The sequence below is a fragment of the Pelmatolapia mariae genome, linkage group LG7 (assembly GCF_036321145.2).
Source record: "Pelmatolapia mariae isolate MD_Pm_ZW linkage group LG7, Pm_UMD_F_2, whole genome shotgun sequence".
Lineage (NCBI taxonomy): Eukaryota > Metazoa > Chordata > Actinopteri > Cichliformes > Cichlidae > Pelmatolapia > Pelmatolapia mariae.
In genome coordinates this window covers 15,039,845-15,061,476 of record NC_086233.1, presented here as the reverse complement: position 1 = coordinate 15,061,476, position 21,632 = coordinate 15,039,845, and the positions used below count along the sequence as shown (strand labels likewise).

Genomic DNA, 21,632 nt, shown 5'->3' with positions numbered 1-21,632 from the left:
CTCATTATTTCAAACTTCAGCAATGTTTAATTTTAGCACCCACCTCTGAAATAATTTATTTATAACAGAAAATTAAGGAAACACATATCAGGACTGCTTTAAATTACTTTAAATCATAATGGTTAGATAACTTCTTTACTCAAAAACAAGATTGTTCACTCTCAGTAAACATGAAGCAATAATTTTGACTAAAATGCAACTGAAACATATAAAACTCAAAGGTTTATTTATTCAAATACTTTATCTTTTAGGGAAATGTACTCGGTATAAACTAAATGGATACCAATCACGTACATTTCATTTGACCAAATTTCATTCAATGAAACATTTTACATTGTACATATGTAACAACATGGAACATTTACATATAATTAAATTAGCTAAAATCAGCATTTTGGGCAGAAATGTTTTGTGAGTGTGCCTGGTGCTTACAGGCTGATATACTACCCCTGAGTGGAGAAAAAGTCTATTTTTTCTGATATTAATACTTATTAATTAATACAGTGTTTTGTCCAGTTTTTCAATTAGTTGGTGAAAAAAATGAAAATACACCAAATTCAGAAATATACTGGTGACACATTAGACTACATTTAATACAATTAAAAATTATCATCAGTTTTCAAGAGTCCGCTGAGAGTTGCAGAGAGGCAGTAACTGGTGGGTTTGGGGCGGGCTCTAGCGGAGCAGTCACTCCCATCCATCCTAACAGCAGTCCTGTCTGGGTAGAGGGTCGGACGCAGGGAGCCATTCATTCTTCTGCGGTGAAAACGTGGAGGAGGATGAATAGTCTGTGAGGGAGAAAATCAAACTCGAATCGAAATAGATAGTCAAGGCAAAACCTGCACAAACTTCAGAGAAGGCACAAAAAAGAGATCATCCCACTGTGAGGATTTCACAGCTCCAGATCCGCGCAGACTGCAGCTTTTACACGTAAGTACGTGCGCAAAGGGGGAATGTTTTAAAAAGTACTGTTCTTCCCTTAACAATGGAGTGGTTATTCTTTTCTGAAACAAGCCTGAAAGTGGAGAATCTCTGCCAGACGTTAGTGACTTTCACGGGACTTTGGCTGGTTTTTGTATTTCTCTCGGAGCACTGAGGGGGAAACTCGTGGCAGAAAAGCCGAGTAGTCGGTTTCTTTGCCATGTAATGAAGCGCACTGGGACCCCAAAATGATGTCACTGTGACACCCGTCTGTTGGGTTTAGTCCTTTTATTAAAAGTCTCACCCGCTGATGACGCAGGCGATACAATAAAATGCGTAAATTTGAGTTTGTTTTTTTTAAGGTTAGATAAAACGATCATCAGTAGTTGTACCCATTTATGCAAATTCCAGCTTTAAAAATTTTAAATCCCTTCTTTTCTTGGTGTTTTGTTACACCTTGTTTGCCAGTTGTTAAGAACCATGAAACCTTAAAACTCGCATTTGGTCTTTAAAATGTCATGTGGTGGTGGTGGTGGTGGTGGTGATGATGAGAAATGTCACACAGGTCTTGTTTGCTCAATAGTCACAAGTCAGTTTACTGTCAAAGAGGACGATATGCAACAAATCACATTTGAGAAGCTTTGATAACTGATTCATCTTTGTGTGATCTAGCTCTAAAGCAACACAGCATGATTTTTATGAATATTTTTTCAATGAAAACATCCCAACAAAAGGTGCCATTAACCCCAAACACCTGATCCCTGCCCGGATTTCCTGTGTCAGTGGGCATATTGAAAGTTTAAAGTTGCTACGCTATTGAAACTCTAAGAGAAAGTCTGTCAGCGGTCTTGACAAAGTGCTACACAGATTGTTGGCTTGTGTTTCAGCAGTAAACCTGAGAACCGGTTGAAACTTCTGAACCAGAGTCTGAGAGAGACAAAGAGCAGCGACAACTGGCTTTTGAGCTCTCTGCTAACACAATAGATTTCAAAAATGTTGTTTTTTGCTCTAATTCATAGTATTGTTGTCACTTTATAGCCGGGAAGGTCTTGTTTATATTCTGTAACTAGCTTGAGCCGTTTCATTCTAATTTTCTTTAAAAAAAAAAAAAGAAAAAGCATGCAACTGAGCTTCAGATGTTTAATGATGCTTAGTGAATGAATGACTGCAGCATTAAAGACAGTGGTTGCTTGAGGTCCGCTGTCAGGGCTTGCCAGTGGTTTGAGTTTATGTGCCAGCACACGTGGTCCCTCAGGGCTCTGTGTTTGGCCCATTAAAAAAAAGGAAAGAAAAGCACGAGCTTCATTCGTTACAACCCGGCAGAACTCTCCTTTTCCCCCCATTCAGGCCACAAGAAAAGCAAAATTCTACCAATTTTTTTTCTTTCCTTTGGCAGCACAGATACTTTGGAAAAGTTCTTTCATTTTTTTCCCTCTCCTTTCCTAGACTAAATGGTAAACTTTCAAAGCATGGGAAAAAAAAGACAGTGCCTGCCTCCTTTCTCCCACCGATGCAGATGATGCAGTTGGTGATGCTTTTTAATGCACGATACGAAAACATAAAACAAGAGTTTTAACTGCTAAGCCATTTACGCAGACCACATCATCTGCCTTTCGTGCCTCTCTGAGCTTTGATGGTAGTGCCTTTGTCATTAATCCAGGATTCTGGCTGCAGTTTATGGGATTGGTCAGTATATTCCTCCTGGAATGAGGGCTATTTTCAGTAGAGGATTTTGATCTACATCTTCTCTGTGCATTTGGATCCTAAATAAATACTGTGAGAGTAAATGTTGCCGAGTGGTCTGCTGATGGAAATCAGACCTGGGCTCTATCAGTGTTCGCTTGAAACCAAAGCCAGGACCATAGTGTCACCATGACCAGAGTGTGAAATCCACTAATTGAACGGCTGCTCCCGTGTCAAAGGTTAAACCAGATGACTCCAGCAGGCTGGGATTAACATCTGGAATACAGTTTGTTCCAGCAGAGGCCTGCTGTGGATATCCTCCAGTGTAGATGGCCGAGATAACGAGGCCGGTTTATTTGCATGGCACTTCCTCGGACTACTGTAACTGCTGCACGTGTACGTTAGATCATTCGCTCACACATCTGTTTTTCCACAATCTGTGCTCTCTTTTATTCTTTTTTTGTCCCCCCACCTCACCACCACCAATTGTATTCTTTTGTGTCTGCAAGTGTGGCCAGTAAAACTTTCAACAGGAGCATCCAGGAGGAAGTGCTCTATGAAACCAAACATCACAGGTTTTATTTAATATGCCTCTTGTTACCCTAAAGTTTGTTTATTTGCTTATAAAGTTGACGTAATGTGAGGAAGACAGTCTTAAAATCTTGACAAACCCAAAGTGGGTCACATTACGTTATACCGTTTCCATTCCAAGCTTCTAAAAAGAGTATTGAATTGAAAGCAGCCGTGAGTCTGACTTTTGTTGATTTTTTTTCATAGCATGGCCTCGGAGACAGGCTGCTTGATCAGTGCTAGGAGAACTGTCTTTTACAGTCTGACACAAAAGCAACTGAGATCTTTTGTCATGTGATCACATATTTTCCCCCGTTCTCCATCTTAGTGCTTTCACTTTTTAATTGATTAATGAACTTCAGTACCAGCTACTTCCTAAACTACCATCATTAATGGTGTAATCTGGTCTGATACTGACGGCTAAAACAGTGTTTTTGGCTAAAAGATGGCTGTAGCTTAAGTGAAGTCCTGTTTGGAAACCTTGAGATGACCGCTTTTCCCTGCCACCTTCTCGGTGAAACCTGATTTTGTGAGCAAAATTTGCTCATATGGTAGCTTGTAAAGCTAAAGTTGTTAGCTAATGAGTTTATGCCCTGGTGGCCACTGGAAAGAATGCATATTTAAGGCACTTTCTTGTTGGCTTTACTTTTCATGCTTGGAAGCCATCTTTAATGCTGTTTTCATGTGTGCATTGCAGCCCTTAACTTTTAGACAACCCTTATTTAACAACTAATGAACGGTGGTTCCTTGTCCTGTCTTCTGATTTGTAAACACAACTTCAGAAGGGCACTGTGGTAATCTACAAGACTGACCTTTCCTAATGTGTCTTTAATGTTGTCAGAGCTTTTAAACCTAACTATGACTTTCCTAACTGACATTCCCAAACCTGACCAAAGTAAGAAAACAGCGAGGGAAAGTGACATTGACAAACGGTCCTCTTTATGAGTCAAACTCCAGTCTCATGGTTGAAAGTCACCTGTGTTTGTGCCCTCTCCACCCCACCTACCTCCTCAGATTCCTTAAGTGGGGTGTGCAAAAACTAAGGCTGGTGGTTGTTCCTCTTATACTTCTTTGAAGTCCATGAGAAGGCCGCCTAAAAGGAAGCATGCGCAGTTTGTGCATTATAGTTCACTAGCATGGTCATAAGAAACAGTCACTCGCATGGATGTCTGCATCAAGCCTGGTGCTCGCCATCTGATGATCCAAGTTCTGTCACTAAAACCTAAGCACACCCATGAAGATTCACATAAATGTGAATTCTTTTTTCCTCTGACTCTCTCCGCCCTTCATACCCCCACATTGTTCCTGTAGATGAGTCACTCCTGGGGGTACCTATGCTTCCAGCAGCTCTCCTGTTTACTGGGAAATCAGCATGGTGGGGTCACAATAAGAAATCCCTCATCCTACACTGGAAATAAAGACCTGTCCAAAGAAATGACTAGTAGAGGAAGGAGGAGTTGGTGGGGGTTGAGGCGGAGGGGTGTTGGGTAAAATGAGGAGAAAGAATCTGCAGTGGGTTTTGTCCCTTTGTAACGAGCTGGGGGTCAGTCTCAGGGGAATGGACGGCAGACAGGCGGAGGGTTTTGCAGCTGCTCGGCCTGCAGCACTTCATCTAGTCCCTGAGCAACTGCAGGCTCATTAAATTGCACTGTTTCTACTCAACATTAACTTCAGTTTATGTCTCCTGTTTTCATCCATGCCATCCATCGTTGCTCTTTACTGGCAAATGTTGTATGAGACATGCTTAAATATTGATTAGGCTGGAACTGGAGTCACCCTGGGACTTGGTCTGACAGCTGTATGCTAATGATAAAAGGGTATAACCTCCCACAATAGGCAGTCTGTGTGCGATGTGCGATAAGATGGTTTGTGTTCAGCTTGGCTGTGGACATGGAACACGTTTTGTGTGAACAAGATTAGTCTACATTGTGTATTGCGTATGTGTGTGTGTGTGTTTGTATTTCTAATTCACACAGTATAACAGAAGATCAGCAATGACGGCAAAGTCATTGTAACTGAAAAACAAATTATTGTCAGTCTGTTTCAGTTTTGGGAGGAATTTTCATCCACATTACTGTAGTTCTTTCACTTGTTTAATGTTGATAAATATTGGGGAATACTGCTAGTAAATTTCCCCGCTTTTTCTTTCACTACTAGTCTGCTCAAGAATCCTTTCATTTTCACTCACATTCATTGCTAAATCCCAGAACAGCTGAAGGATCCTCCAGCTGGTCTAAGCCAATTTTTCTCAAAACCACACATCTGATTTTCTCTGTTTGAGTCAAGGTTCCAGCAGCACTATGGAAACCTTACTTTGGTTTGGACTGGCAGGCTGTCACTGGTCATTATCGCCACTGTACGCTGGTCCAGAGCAAAGCGAGTCCAATGGCTGTAACACCCTCTGGCTGCATTCTGCCTTGGCACACCCACTTTGAATAGAGATGAGTCATTCTAAAAGTAAGGCAGGTCACTGGTTTGAGCTAATCCTGTTCATGTTACTGACTGTATTAACAGTAAATTGCTGTTTGCCCCCTTTGGAACTGTTGCTATGCAAGTCAAGCTTTATGTCAGTTTACAGCAAGTTACTTGAATTTCTGAGTAATATTTTTTTTAAACAGTGAGTCTTTGATTAAACAAATGCTTTGTACTTGTCCCCAACAAGTAAAAAGCTCAAATGGCAACTGTTACTAATTACAGCTTATGAAGCAGATGAACACTGAACAGTCATTATTTTGCTGTAGTGTTTTTTTTGCTTTTGGGGCGGCTAACAAGTTGGTGTCTCAGGGGAAAAATATTTAAAAGATTGTATATAATATGTATTTTATCTCTTAAGTGTATAATTTAAGCATATACATTTCTTATAAACCCATTGAAACTGGTTACTACACAAACATCTATCTAAAAGAGTTGTTGCTTCCGTGCATACAAAAATGCTAGGGCCCACTTGGTCCAACTGTATGCGTATGAATTTTTGTGATGCAGAAACACTTAACTGCACTACTTGAGCTCTGCATATGTCCTTCAGGCAGAGTAAGTGGACTTTAGAGAAGCATAACTGGAAGGACTATTTGTCCATGGTGTTTGCAGCTGTTTATGTTTGCAACCAAGTATAATCCCTTCTTAATGGTATTGCAAAAACATATTCTCCTTAAATAAAAACAAACAAACATCTATTACTGTTTCTTTTCGTAGGGCTTATCTATTTGAGAAAAATACTGTCAAGGCTATAGCTTAAATAAGGACATAAATAAAGACCAAACCTCCGGCATATATAATGAGCTGACGTGACTAGGCTAAACTGATTTGGAGATAGGACAGATTTCCAAGTTGCAGGCTCATTATTAGATGGATTTTGTTTAATATGATCACATATATAATTAGCAGTGACATACTGTATGTCTAGTTAAATCAAGACCAACACAGTTTTGGCTGAAGTTGGTGTCATCTCTCTCTCTCTATCTTAAGTCATAAGTAAACATTTATGCAGTTGCAGGACTTTGGTAAATTTGACTTTATTTAATTTACCTTTGCTTTTATTCCAACACCTTTATGAAATGTGCATATTTGCTTTGGAGAAAGCAAAAAGAATGCAGAGAATGAGGCATTTCTTTGTTTGCTCTTGTCATTTGGGGCGGTCCCGCACAGCTAAGTGGTATTTGCCAGCTTAAGACGGCAGGGATTGTGTCTTGGCTTTCTGTGTGGAGAGGGTAAACAAAGGCATGACAAAGTGGATAACAGAAGACTTTAATAATAGGAGTTGGAAGCACAGACAAGTCATAAAGGACATATGTTTCAGAGCGCACCATGGCTCAGAGAAAACAAAGATATTAAACAAAAGAGTGCAAAGAGTAAGCATAAAGATAGTAAGAAAAAGAATAAGGCTTTTTTTTGCACAATTAACAGGAATATTCTTGTTATACCCACTGATGAAACCACCAGTTGCCCCACAGATCACTTACTCAGAGGGGTATCACTTTTTGAAAAGCTGCCTCTGACCTCTGACCATTCATCTGTCTATCTACAGCTTGGCTAAAAAAATGCCCATAGAGAGGTGATCATTTACAAACCAAGCTGAATTTAAAAACAGCTTGTATACTTTTGAACATTTAGGGCTTCCCAGGGCTCATGTGGTGTAAGAAAGCATTCAGGTGACAATCTGCGGGAACTGATCAATAGACTGCTTGTGTGTACTGGCAAACCGAGCGTGCAGATTCAACTTCCTGACCTTAGCTCCAGTGGATTTACACAGTGAGGTCCTTTTTCAGAATCCATACACTTCTATAAACACAGTTTTGGCTCAATATAGCACCAGGGCAATGATGGGTTGACTTTACTCAATTCCAACAAGGAGTAACATTGCACTTGTGCAACATTGACACATAGCTGAACTGTCTTCATCGCACTACGTACCACTAGAGGTAAATAACAGTATAAATAACTGTGATCTGACCTTTTTAAAAGCCACCTGAAATGTAAATGAAGGCCCCTTAACAGCAATTTAAGATTGTTGTTGACAGTTTAAGGGCAGACATGCACTTAACCAGATCTTATCCTCTTCTCTGGATCATTAGGCATGTTGAAGAAACCGTTAAGCTTTTCTCACTGCAGAGCCATCAGATTCCTGGTGGTCGATGGCCTGTGGTGCTCAGTGGGAATCTTTATCACCTCAGGCTCAGGGATTCACCAGGGAGACAGAGAAGAGCTTGGTTTTCCAGACATGATAACAGAATCTGGCAAACATTAGCCAGGCTGCAGTGCATATACAGATGAGGGCAGGAGGGGAATGAGTGTGTGTGTGTGTGTGAACTCATGTGAAACTCTTTTGCCCATTATATCTGTCATCATGTCTGGGAGAGACTTGGCTCTCATCCAATCCAGAGAAATTACCCTCCTATCCACATTAGGAGAGCACTTAATACACCTGTCTTCTGTTATTAGGGAGAGGTCGATGACTTCATCGGATCTGAACAAAGGCGACACACACACACACACACACACACACACACACACACACACACACACACACACACACACACACACACACACACACACACACACACGCATAAACTTAAAGCATTTTGAAATCTCTTCTTTCTCTTTGATTCAATTTCTCTTGTTTTTATGAAACTGCTGCAGCTGTAGCCATCTGTTATGTTCCACGTTGCTCTAACACACTAATCACTGTTAGGTGACATCATCTGTGTGTGCTCTGTGCGGTCTGTGGTTTACAAGCAGGACACACATGCATACATGCATCCGCATAGACACACACACACACACACACACACACACACACACATGGACATGAGGAAATTGGATCGAGTATGGATAATCATTGCATTAGTGCAGAGTGTGTAATCAGTGTGTGCCTAAGGGAGTAAAACACACCTTGTGTTTTTACTTTACACACCGAGCCCTCTCATAGCGGTTCAGCTTGTGTTGCAGCGTTGAGGGTTTTTTTGTTGAATGGAAAGGGTGTATGCTTGCATCGAAAGGAAGTGGGGGCTAAAGGAGATACTAGCGTGATGTCACTGAAAAGGATCAATTTCCGTGTCCTTATAATTATTGTGAAGAATTCTGAGAGTAAATGTTCGGATTTTTAATTGTGTTTTTGAACGTTTCAGAAAAACACCATGGACAAAGTTACAGTTAGCATGCCTAACTAATTATCTGATTACCTCAGTGTGAATGCCTGGGTGCACATGACACGGCTCTGTTTTCAACAAGGCAAATGCTAACTTAATTAGTTAGCTATTAATAACTAACTGAATATATGATTAACAGATGTGGTCAAATCAATTGTGGAGTTAGTGCTTTTCTATCTCTGTCATACAATAAGTGATTAATCGGGTACTTAATGACCAGATTAATCAGACAAGGTTATCTCGTAGGCAACGTTCACGGAGGTGTGTAGGGCATACCTAATGGTCTCTGTTTCTGTCTTTCTGTTGCCATCAGTTGATCCCCTCATCCCCAAGCAGTCGCGGCAGATGGCTGCCCCTGCCCCCATTAGCCTGTTTCTCAAAGGGGTTTTTCCTTCCCACTGTCACCAAGTGCTTGATCATAGAGGGGTTGTCGAATTGTTGCAGTTTTCTCTGTATTATTGCAGGGTCTTTACCCTACAATTTAAAGCACATTTTTTTGCACTACATAAAACTGAATTGAAGTGAAACGAGTATGCACTCAATGTGGAAGCTCCACAGGCACCAGCAACTCAGTGTTTTTTTTGTGTTTTTTCTTGTCCCTGTTTGAAGATCTCCTGGTGAGGCTTTCAAAGCCCTTCTGTTTCAGCGCTACAGTAAATGTAACACAGCTGTACAGCTGAGCAGGAACAAGCAACACTCATTATTCTCCGCAACAGTAATGGCTTATTTTGTGTGTTTGTGTGTTACTTTTTTTTGCACATTTCATATATTTTGCATAACCAAATAAAGTCTCACTTTCAGCTGCCACTTGCATTTGATTTTAGCACTAGTGAATAAATCTGGGACTCTCCACCATTTAACCCTAGAACTGAAGAAGCTTCTCGGATGAGAGGTGAAATGTCTTCAAGCAACTTAAAGAAGTCCAGACGCTTTTCTTTCCGAGCTCCTTAGACTACGATGACCTGGATCACGGAGAACCTTCACAGACACTAGTGAATAACATTAGTGCCCTTGTCCCATAAGCACAATACTGAATGCACTGTGCTGCCACTGAGCGGTTTCTGTGGTGCTGATGCAGCAGCAGTTTGATAGTCATATAAAAATGTTCCAGTCTCACACACATACACACTGGCTGCTGGCTGCTATGATGAGGTCATAGTTGGTCAAGTCTGTTTTGTATTGTATGAACAGAGAGCAGCTGTAATGCCCATTCAGCTCTGGTCTTAAGATAGAGGGCTTATATAACCTAGTGTACACTGACAATATCTATTGTGTTTCTGTAAACTCTGCAAACACATGTTCCCGCTGGGTTTACAATAGCAAATATTTCCCACTGTTCATGCCTTTGAAGTTGACCTTTCAGACCACAAAGGTGAGTTGCAGCTTTGAGTTCCAGAGAAATCTGCTCTAGTGCCTGATCTTCAGCACTCTTTAAATATTTACTCACTGACGCGCTTCAGCGATTGCTCATAATCGCTTTGCCGTTTGCAGTGCATTACAGTGATTACTGTTCAGAGAGTGAATTGGGTTCGGGGTGCTGGCTGCTTCCTGACACCTGTGTTGTATGTGTGTGTTAGCCTGAGGGATGGGGCTACCGAGCTGCTTATTTTTAATGAGAATGGTCTCTGCTTAGCCTCACATGCCTCTCATTACTGCCCGCAGACCCAGAGAGTGAAGAAAAGACGAGGATGGGAGAAATAAATATAAAACAGATGGAAAATGGTAATGAAAGATCCTTCTGATTTTGATCCTCACTGCCAAATACAGTATCAGTGCTTGGTGTGTCACAGCCTTGATGGAGAGTAACGTATGATTTACATCAAACAGCATCCAACTTGGCTCCTGCATGTGCAGCTACAGAAACATTTAAAGTAATAATTACACAGGACCAGTAAAAGTGGTTCCATACCTGATGTGAAGCTATAGGTAACCGGATGTTAGCTTAGCATGCAGTGCACAGTTTTCACTGTTTTCAATCGTGATGTTAAGAGAATCTAACAAGCAGTTGGTTCTTTTTTTCTGATTTTGCAAATATGGGTGCACTGATCTTCTCATCAGAGTCTGTGCAAAAAGAAAAAATCATCTAAAAAAATCTATTCCATTGGAAAATGGCAAACCTCTTTTGTCCCTTCCATTCAGCTCCCCTGTTCCCAAAGCTCTTAAATGCTATAAGAAAGACCCTTTTGTGGCGGGCCTGGCTGCAGTGAAATTGCCTGTGGTTCCCACATAATAGTCTGCCATCTAGTCTGGAAGGATTCAACAGCTGAGCTCCAAACACCGACATCTAGCTCACCTCAACTAAGAGGTATTAGGTTAAATGTGTGTTGGGGCATTTGTTGGCAATGCTTTAGAGGGGTAAAAATAGTAGTTGGTCTGTAACACTTGGGGAAAATCCCCTCAGCTGTGCAATTTGGAAAATAATTCACACTGTTGAGTTTCCCCCAAGGACAAAACTGAACTCAGAACATCAATCTGAAGTCTTTTCCTTATCTGTTATTACGTATTTCAGGGCACTTTTCTGTAAAGTTGTTCTTCCTGTTTTCCAGCCACCATATTGATTCTAAATTCATCCAAAATCACAGCCAAAGGATCAGATTAAGTCATAGCAAGTGCGCTTTCAGTTTTGACTCTCTGTGAAAAATTGAACTTAGCTCGGGGGAAATATCATTGACTGAGAAGCCTACTGGCCTGTGGTTTATTAGTGTAAGTCCCAGTGATCCCAGAGAAGCTGCTGTGTGTGTCTTGTATTATTTCAAGCTTACGCCAAGTTTTTGTGGCAGGATACTGCTTGTTTTCCCACTGTTCATAAAGTCGATGCTAGTGTTGATTAGATCTTATTTGATCGTGTTTGTGTTGAAATCTCGAAATCTCTCTTTTAGCCACAGCTGTTGCTTTTAATGGCTAAAGGAGATGAAGGCATATTAGTTTATTAAAGATAATTTTTTGTGTACCTTGTAGCTTATCAAAATGTTGTAGAATTTTTACTAAATATTTCATCAGTGCTTTTTTGTCCCCATTGGTCAGGCTACAGAACATGAGATGGCTTATGGAGAGTTCTGGAAGTAAACTGATTGGATAGTATTGGATTTTACTGGTTTTACTGGAAAATCTGGTGTAACAGAGACGAAAGTTTAAGACATGATGAAGTGTACATAATTAAAGAAACAGCACCAACAGCACAAGCATGACGAGCTTGTCGAGTTCAGTAACTCCAGTTAGTGGAAAGAGGGCCTAGCAGCAACCAATTGGCCCTAGTTGCATATCTCAGCACACCTATCAATCAAAGTGCACACGCCCCTACAAGAACAATTGTATAAGAACAATTCTCTCACTTTATAGTTGTTATGAATTGTTATGAAGGGTGAATCTATCCATGGAGGTTAGAAATGTTTTTTAAAGTGTCCCTAGTGCCCCAGGAACCCTCACCTTTCAGCTTTGGAGTTTGCTGCTTGGTCAGTTTGGAAGCAAAAACATCATGAAAGAGAGATTGTGGATAAGTAATTTGAATTGAATTTGAATTGCTGACAGTGGATCCCAAAGAAACTGCATGTAATCATCTTGGAATTTGTGAAAATGTAGGTGGTCTCTGTCTCCACTGTTTGAATCTGTTATGGATTAAGAGCATTGTCAATCCAATGCTGGCAGAGAAAAGGTGTCCTTTACCGTCACAATCTTCTATCATTCTGCCATCTGCACACAAATAAACAAACAAACAAAAAACTACGGCTTCCTTTTGAGACAGTCTCTGTGTTTGGTGACCTGTTATCATCACCTAATCTGGTCCACTTATCCCGTGTTGGTGTTTCTGTGCAGTCTTGTTATGTCAGAGTACTGACCTGATCATTAACTTAGCTGAGTGCTGCTATCTCTGGACAGTAACCATTAAAAGGCCCCAACATCACTGAATAAAAGGGAAGAGAGACTGCCATTAGTCAATTATCTGCAGCCTGTAGAGTGTGTCTGCCGTCAGTATGAAGAGGGTAGAGAAAGCTGAATGTAATGGTGACAGCTGAAACATGTTTAATCACTGTCAGCGGTGCTATTGAGTTTTATTTTGTTAGCTCCAAAGTGATTACTTTCTTGCTCCTTGTATCGACTGATAACGTAATGATTTAGTATTATTTTTTATTAGTTATTCTTTTACTCATGAGTGTGTTTCTGCTGTGACTTTTAGATTATAGGGTCAGAATTTGACATTAACAACTTAAAACCATGGAGCCATCACGCCTTGTGTCAACAGCTCAGGCTGCTGCTGCTGGGACCACTATATTTTTTGGCACACTTTGGGCCCTGCAGTCCAAACTAAGCATTGTTTAAACACCACAGCATGCCTACCTGATTATTGGTGCTGACCACGTCCATCCCTTTATGATCCCTGTCATAAAGAGCTTATATATATAAAATATAGTCATTTGAACCAATATTGAGGGAACAATAAACACAACATTAGTGCAATGTTAACTTCTATAAGAAAAAAAATCTGACATAACATAATTATTCAAAGATTCAGTGACCAAATGTGACCATTGTAAGGACTCTGGATTGAGCTAGATGACAGAACAGACACACTGCGTGTAGCTAAAGTAAAAATGTTCTAAAAATACAGGTTTTTCAACTTTTGAATATGAATAGAAGTAATATGATAAAGCCGGCACGATCAGGTTGGAAACACGAAGAAAACAAGCAGAGCAGTCAAACACTGGGTTGAAGTTGGTTTAAAGTTTTCCTGAACTGAGGTAGTGATTCAATAGTTGGAGTTTGTACTGCAAACCTAACATTTGGACAGAAGATATTGTAATTTCTTTGATGCACACAGAGCTTAAGAGTTTGCGCTGTGGTTGTAAACATTATGCAACTTTGCTACTGAGACCCAAATGAGGCTGCAGACGTATGCACCTCTTCTCTTTTTTTATGAACATGTGAACCAGTTTAAGAGTTTCTCCAGGTGCAGTTGCTCCTTAGTCTCGGGTTTAAATGGAAAATACCAGTGAGCAATGAGAAAAGGATGCTCATTATTGTTGGGGAGCCAACAATGACTGAACTATAGCCCTCTGGAGATGGTGTGTTTTTGTGATTTGGACTCATCACTGCTTCGTTCTTGCTCTCTACAGGTTGTGACGATCTGAGAGAAGAGGCTTACGTCTGGATTTCATCGAAGAGATTTTGCCTCTTGCATCCACTGCCGGGTCCCACACTGGAGGTCGGTGTTGTCGTTTCTTGTCATGTGCGTTTTTCCTTTCATTTCATTCTTTGGTCAACTGTAAATATAAAGCCTTTCCTCTGGAGCAAAACAAAACAAACAGAAGCACGATTTCCTGCTTTTCTTGTCATTATATTATTGCAGTTCCTGGCACCTTTCTGTTTCTAGTGGAAACACAAACTGTTCCCATGGTCCTATTGTTCCAGGCAAGTGTTAGGTAAATCTTGTCCCAATTTTAATGGACGTTTAAAAGTTTCATTGCAACACCTAAGCTGATCATTTTGCTGGTGTTAAAAGTCAGCAATACACCTACTGGCATCTACTGTAAATTACATTAAAAAAAATATGTATTATCTTTGGTAACATTTCAGTAGCATATTTACATGAAAATGGCTTCAATTTATGGCTACAGTTACAGAGATCAACAGTGGCTGCTCACTTTTTTAAGGCCTTCAAATCTGGTAATGAATTTCCTATTGCACTGAACCGAGCCAACCAGCTACAACGTTAACTGGGACCATAAAAAGATTCGATTTGGATAAAAAAAATAATAAAGGAAACTGGAAAAAAAAAAGCCAAAAGGCAAAACTACATGACTGTATGCATAACTGCTTTTAATAGTGACGGATCCCAGATTCCACAGCCAACAACTTCAAACCTTCTCGAGTTTAATCCTCTTCATTATTGTAGTGTTGTATAATAATAGCCTCAAGCATTAGTATAGTCTACTTATTGATATGGCACGGCAGCGCTTTGTTCCTGACTGCAATCACTGCTTTTATAGTTTCTGAAGTTTCTTGCTCAACAAGCAACCAGATATGTGGGTTTAAGACTTTCCATGGTAACACAGCGACCTCCACCAATCAGAAATGTTGCTGTTCCAATTTGTTTAGATTGTTGGTCGAGGAGGGCTTTTTGTGACACTGCAAATAAAACAAGGTTGATTTGGTTTCTACTGGAGTGCTTACCACCACTTCACAATGTCGTAGCTCACAGTAAGTCTGCTTTGAACAACAATATGAATCACTGTTCATATTGGGCTTTTTACTGGTCCTCATTGAATCTGCTCTGAGGTAGCATAGGTAGTTGGCGCACTTGTATTGTTGTGTCTGTGCTGCAACAGGGCATGCAGATAGGTATCTGCACGGAAACTGCGTGTTCCCACACTGACAACAAAACTCATGGACGTGGAAACTGTTGTGCCGGTACCAGTAGAATCCTCGTCTCTGTGCAGCCAGAGACCCACGCAAATCAACACCAATGCAAGGCTGTTAATCCAACTGCAAATTCAACAAATGTGATTCAGTGTATGACTTTCTTTTTTCTTCTTCTTTGCTTCACCGCGAATTATCTTGTGACCCCAGAGATTTATGAACCATGAATTTTGATTTAACTGAGGGCAGAACAGCATCTTCAGCAGCTACACTCAGTCTTTTCATTGTCTGCCATGCTGACTCTTAAAATCTGTTTGATATATGTTTTTCTGGATGAAGTAAGGAAGTTGGGGGGTGTCAGGATGGAGAAGCGTGTTTTTCCAATATGGAGGAAAACAATGGAGTCGGAGATATTGTGCAGGGGACCACCTGTGAAGGTCATTTCAAAGTGGAAAGCCCCAACTAACACAATAAACAAAAAAAGTGTTTGTCACTTTGCTCTTAAAATAGGGAGACTTGTGTCAAGCACTCACTTCCTGTTATCTCATACTTGTTTTGACTGAACCTCATTTGTCTTCATGCTCTGTTTTAAACACATCCAGTTTAACTGAATCTGAAGTGTTCAGTCATAATTCAATCTGAAAGCTTTTATTTCCACTCATATTTTTTCAGTTAAATTTCATTTTAAAGAAGGATGTCTGAGGTTGTTATTCTTCAAGTATGAAGCATGATGGTTTTTATCCTCACATGTCAGCTCTAATTTAGACCGATTTTTATCTATTGTGTCTGCGGGATACAACAGTGGTACAATCTGACAAGAACAGGGTTTTTACTTGGTCTTCATAAGAAAAGCATGACTTTTCAACACTCATCTCTTTGTCCGCAAGTGAAAGCACCTACACATCTCGCTTTCCTCCCCCGAAACCAGTCTGACAATAGCAACACGCTTCTTCATTTCCCACCTCTTCTTTTTGTTCTCAGCATCTCCTCATTTGTCTCCGTCCCTCATCTACTCACCTCCTACACATGCTGTGTTTTCCCAAGGGCCTGAAAGTGGGGGATGATATCACTTGACACTTTTATTATCCCAAACTCAAGTGAGAGAGAGTCTGGTGCCAGCATTCCTTGGTAGTGCTTACTTTTGATTTTGAGCAGAGTATCAGGTTAAGTGCCCTCAACAGCCATGGCTCTGTCCCCCAGGGGTGTTCGGATAAAGCAGGTAGAGCAGTCTCAGTTTGCAGGGGGAGTTTTTGTTACTCTGTGCTATAGTGGGAAACTCAGCTGGGAGTAGCGGGTCAGCGCCACAGGGAAGTTAGGATTAAACTGCACTCATCCCGAGCACAAAACACAGTGAGAACAATGCTTTTGGCCCTTTCTAGAAGGAGGGACAAATGGCGTCGACCCAGCTTAGCACAGTGACTGATTTCCTGAGTCTGGGGGAGAAAATAGGATTTGAAGTGGAAGGACTTTTTCCCCCACCACGATCCCCTGCGGTTTTGGACCCCAGGGCAGTTTGCAGAGCTAAGGTGGGGCTAGAAATGGTTAAGCACAATGGAGACAGTGTTAGGCCTGAGGGGCCCAAACGCTGCAGCTCTCTTAACAGTGAGGAAACAGGAGTGCTGGTGACTCCTCAGGGCTCTCAAGTCCATCAGCAGCCAGAGGAAATAGGTGTGAAGAATGTGGCCCCTAATTTCTTAAAGTGGTATTTTCTCTTAGTGGAATATTTTCATTTTTTACCGCACCAACACTGAATGGCTAGAGTCTGGCCAGAACTCTTAAGTCAAGATCATGCTTTATTAATTTCAAATAGTACATCTAAGGTGTCTGTTTTTCTTCATTTCCTTCAATTTTCCAAAACATAACATAAAAAGTGTAATTAGTTTGCTTTGATTTCAATATCAACTTGCAAAATCTAAATAGTCACAGTGAAAAATTCAACAGCTTAACAGTTTTAACATTACATATAAGTTTTAAGCAGATACAGCACTATAAAGGTTTGTTTAAGGACCCACTGAAATACAAGACTGAGTTGGTTACCATATAGCTATCAGTAAAGGATAACTTACAATTATGGATATTTCCTCCAGATTTGCTATGTAACAGTTTTGAATCGAATCTAGCTGATTCTCAGCTGTATTACAGTTCATCTCCACAGGTTATAGCAACACTGTTGAAGCCAAAAAAGGACTAATACAAGTACTAAACGTATTAGACATTACTCATTACTTGACAGAGAAATACTTTCTCATTACTCTGTAAAATGAGTTGATTGTATGATTTGTTTTTCTATTTTTCTGTCTATCTGCACAGATAATTAAGCTTTGTCAAGTAACAACATAACTTGAACTGAATTTAGTATAATAACGCATTACATTACTGATTTAGTGAATGTGATTACAGTAGCACTCCTGAGTAATGCTAGTAGCACAACAAAACATATGAGATGGCTAAGCTGGAAACCCTGGAGATGAAAAAGTGCTGCTGTTGTGGAAGTGCCAAAAACCACAGTTCATAGCCATTTGTGGCTGACTCCAAAACTGAGTGAAACACTGTAGAAAACTGTGTTTAAAAAATGCTGGACTATTAATAAGCCAGTTTACAACCTGGTGCAAAAACAGATTTGGTCTCTATGGATAGTTTCCACCTTTTTAAAAAAAATATATCAGTGTGGGTACTGGAGTTAGGGGCATAGCTGCTTGACAGGTGCCTTGGTAGGAGCAGCTGTAGCCAGCTGTTGTTACGTAGGCCTTAACTCCACTAACTGGAGTCACCAAACTGGAGCTTTTGACTCTGAAATTACCTGATAAATCATTTTTCATACTGTGTGCTATAGAGAGTTTTGGTGAGAAACTTGCAGCCATACCACACTTAGGACGCCACATCTTGTCTGATCTCTGAAGCTAAGGAGGGTCGTGCCTGGTTAGTATTTGGATAGGAGACTCCTCAGCCACTTATTCTCAGCTTCTTAACTGCTAAGATATAGCAATCTGGAGTCAGAGCAGAGCCAAGAAGAAAAAAAACTGTCTTCTGTGGCAGGCAGAGAGAATAATCTCTTACCCCTCCTTTTCTGTGGCGATCCGGTTGGCCACCCACTTTGACGCCAAGCTGTGATATGTCAGATGGTCGTTGTTTTCCTTCACCCTCTTAACCCTCATGGCGCGGGCTAACCGTACGCCGCTTGTGATATGGTCAATATGAGAAGATGAGGGATTGTTGACCTCTGGCTTCCTCCACAGAGGCGCAGCTGAAGGATGACTTTGTCCTAAACTGGATGTGGATCACAGTGTAAGTCCTGCAGATGACCTAGGTCTACCAGAATCACTCCTGCTCCACCTCAGCAGTGACACACAATCTGTCAAGATTACATAAACAGATGTTTCTGGGGCGAAATGGTGACCGCATGCACAGAGATCAAACAGAGGTGTGCATGTTTAGATCCAAACGTGAATGTGTGAACCGTTGGTATTTTATGATGTTCTTTGTGTTAAAAACAAATACTGCTGTTCTGTTCTGTGGTGGACGTGTTACAGCGCCACACCTCTCACAGGTGTGCTCCCTGCTGACCACTAGCTGTGGCTTCTGTAAACCGTACCACCATTATTCTTTTTCCCTCCTTGTTTCTTTCCCACACTCCCGTCTTACCTCCTCTCGAGCTCAGTGTTGTGATTTCCTCACCTCCAACACACATGTGTGTTTTTGCTCCGGCGGTACTCCCGAGAAAGTTGATAAAATAGCAAATATGCTGCAGAGATAACACTCCCACGCTAAGATGCGGGGAAGTAAAAGCACCGCTGACGAGAGCGGAATGGATAAAAACGAGTGGTGTGATCTCGCTGGGGAGATTTATCTGTCTCCTGACCTCAGCTGTCGCATTAGATAAATGGATCGCTGTCAAATGTGTGAATAAGACGTTGAGGTTGTGAGTGACGATGTGCTTTAAAAACATGGAGCCAGTGTCAGTGAAAACACACTCCTTTCATTGCTTCCATCATGTTTGGCATTGCTTAACATGAAATGAGATGGCACAGGCTACATTTACCCAAATATTGCGATCAAAGTGTATCTATAGCATAGAATAAAGTAGTACTAAGATCCTAATTTTAGAAAAAAATTGTGATGAACTCAGTCAGTCTGCTGCTTGATATTTGCTGACCTGTTAAGAAAGTTAATGCCTCCTTGTTTTTTTAGCTAAAGAATCAATATTCTTCAGCTGACACCGTACAGCCCTGCCCAGAATGTTATTTCAGTAGATGTGGACCTCGTCCCCTGTGTGTGCGCGTCGAACATCTGTCTCCATGTGCCTGCTGATGGGCCTCAAGCAGCCGTGGCCTTGAAGTGGCAGATGGTCATAGTGGCTCCCTCTGTGGGATTCAAACTCAGCTCAGGCTTCTCCGATTGCGTAGAAGCAAATGTACATCACTGCAGTCTCCCTACATACATTTGTCACCCCTGAGCTGCTTTTAGACTGCACTGATGATCCCGAGGTGCTTTTTTTGGATAACTAAGGAAGGTTATAAAAACAGGAAGGGGATAACATTTTCTTCCATGTGCTACCATCATGTGCAAGATGCTCTGTTTTTGTCTGGGTGTTTGTTTGGTGCTCTAGAGATTTTTGTCTAGCAAACTGCATCTGATTTCAGCACTCAGTAAGCTGCTTTTTTCCCCCCAACTGGAAACTCCATAGGCTCTCATCAGAGCCAAATATTCCATCTGTCCATCCGTTGCCTCCAACTCTTTCCATATTTCTCTCCTAATGCCATCTCTTTCCACCGCAGTTCCTAAAAGCGAACTCGGGGCAGCCTCTTAAGGGTGGCTGGACGCTGGAGTGACATAACATGTGCAGGCAGAGCTCAGATTGAAAACATGTGGAGATAAAACCTCAATGAGATATCTGAGGCATGTCCGGGAAGCATGCATTGACACAAGCCCAAATAAAGCATTTGGTTTCTCTACTATGAAATCAGTTCCTTCCTGACTCAAACTGGGTCTTGGGCACACCTGAGTATTCAGGTCACAAGTGCATGCACAGTCATGTTAATAAGTTGTTTGTTTGTTTTTTATCATTATTAAAGTAAGTGTATAAAATCAGAACATGCTTCAGGTGGATAAACAATAGAGTTCTCCATAAGTACACTAGGCACCTTTACAGTGGCGCCTGCCATAGTTGCTCTTTCAGGGACCACATTATGCCATAACTCGCAAGATAGAAGAAACACCATTCAATCTGTCACAGTCAGCTGGGATATATAAAGCACTCCCAAACTTCCAAAAGCTTGCAGATTTTTACTCATTTATTTTGTTTATTGGGCTACTTGGGGTCAGCAGAAGAAGCACTGACACGTTACAACACTACACAGCTGCTTCATGTTCAGTGTTGTGTTTCTGTCACTGAATGGATGTAAGAAGAGTGTATATTTCTTTTTGCTCTTTGTTCACTTTCCACCAGCTCTAGAAGGAAACGTGTGGCTCTAAACGCTTCATTATCTACTATTATTCACTTTGTGAGTCCAAGCAGACAGAACACATTTAGATTTGAGACTTTTCTCATAGTGAGTGTGAGTTAAAACTGTAAAGTGATGAGATGTCCCAGCCCATCAGATTTTAGTTATTTTCTTGTATACCTTATCTTCCATGTATCAGAGTTAGTTTTTTTGTCTTTTGGCTACTTCGTTACTTTGAAGTTCACTTTTCCCATGTATCCTGTGATTTTCCCTGTTTGCTTGTTTCCTCCTGTGTCACATTTGCTCCCATGTCTAATTGCCAGTCATCTGTGGATGTATTCCTGTCTCATTATTAACTCACTGAACTTTACATTTCTTGGATGAGCCCAACAAAGACTTGACATTTGTTGTTCCATCCTGCATTGATATTCTTCAGTTGGAGAACCAAAACAATAACCTGCAAGCCTGAAAAAGGCTGTCAACCTCATTTTAAAAGGAATAAGGGCTCAGGTGATAGCTTTTTGTGGATTTGTAACTATATACATCATGAATCCATATATGTTTAGACACATACATTTCTAATTTTAATGATTGTGACACTTTAAATATATGTCATTTTTTTTCTGTTGATCAAAACAAATGTATTTAAATACTTTTTACATTTATTGTGGAAGGCTAATGAGAGTATTTTTTGTAATTGGGGGGGAAAAACATTCTTGTTTAGGTTTTCCCAAAAAACAGACACTCAATCTAGCTGCACTGCCAGTTGGATTTCTTTTATCAGTCGCCACCCCACTTTGGATTCTCTTCCTTTAAGTCTTCATGATTCCACAGACCAAAGTCTGTCAAGGAAAGATGAATGACTAGCGGCTCAAAGGAAGACACCTTATGTTCTGTTTGGATCTGTATGAATGATGTTTTAGCCTGGCAGGCGTCTGGTGTGTACATGTAGATGGTTACTCCCTGCTGATCCACTGGTCTTTGATGTGAGCGTCTGTGCTTTGTCTGAGCTCCTGAG

The 21,632-nt window shown here is 40.9% G+C and overlaps 1 protein-coding gene across 2 annotated transcripts in view; it reads left to right on the top strand.

Annotated features, from left to right (window-relative positions):
• The first annotated feature begins 718 nt into the window (after positions 1 to 718).
• lhfpl2a (LHFPL tetraspan subfamily member 2a) overlaps positions 719 to 21,632 on the top strand; it is a 38,054-nt gene continuing 17,140 nt past the window's right edge. Inside the window, exons 1-2 of one of the 2 annotated variants that reach the window (XM_063480570.1) lie at positions 719 to 930; positions 13,931 to 14,019. The gene's annotated coding sequence lies outside the window, so the exon portion shown is untranslated. Of the gene's footprint in view, positions 931 to 13,930; positions 14,044 to 21,632 lie in introns of both variants that reach the window. The other variant, XM_063480571.1, reaches the window with a different exon arrangement.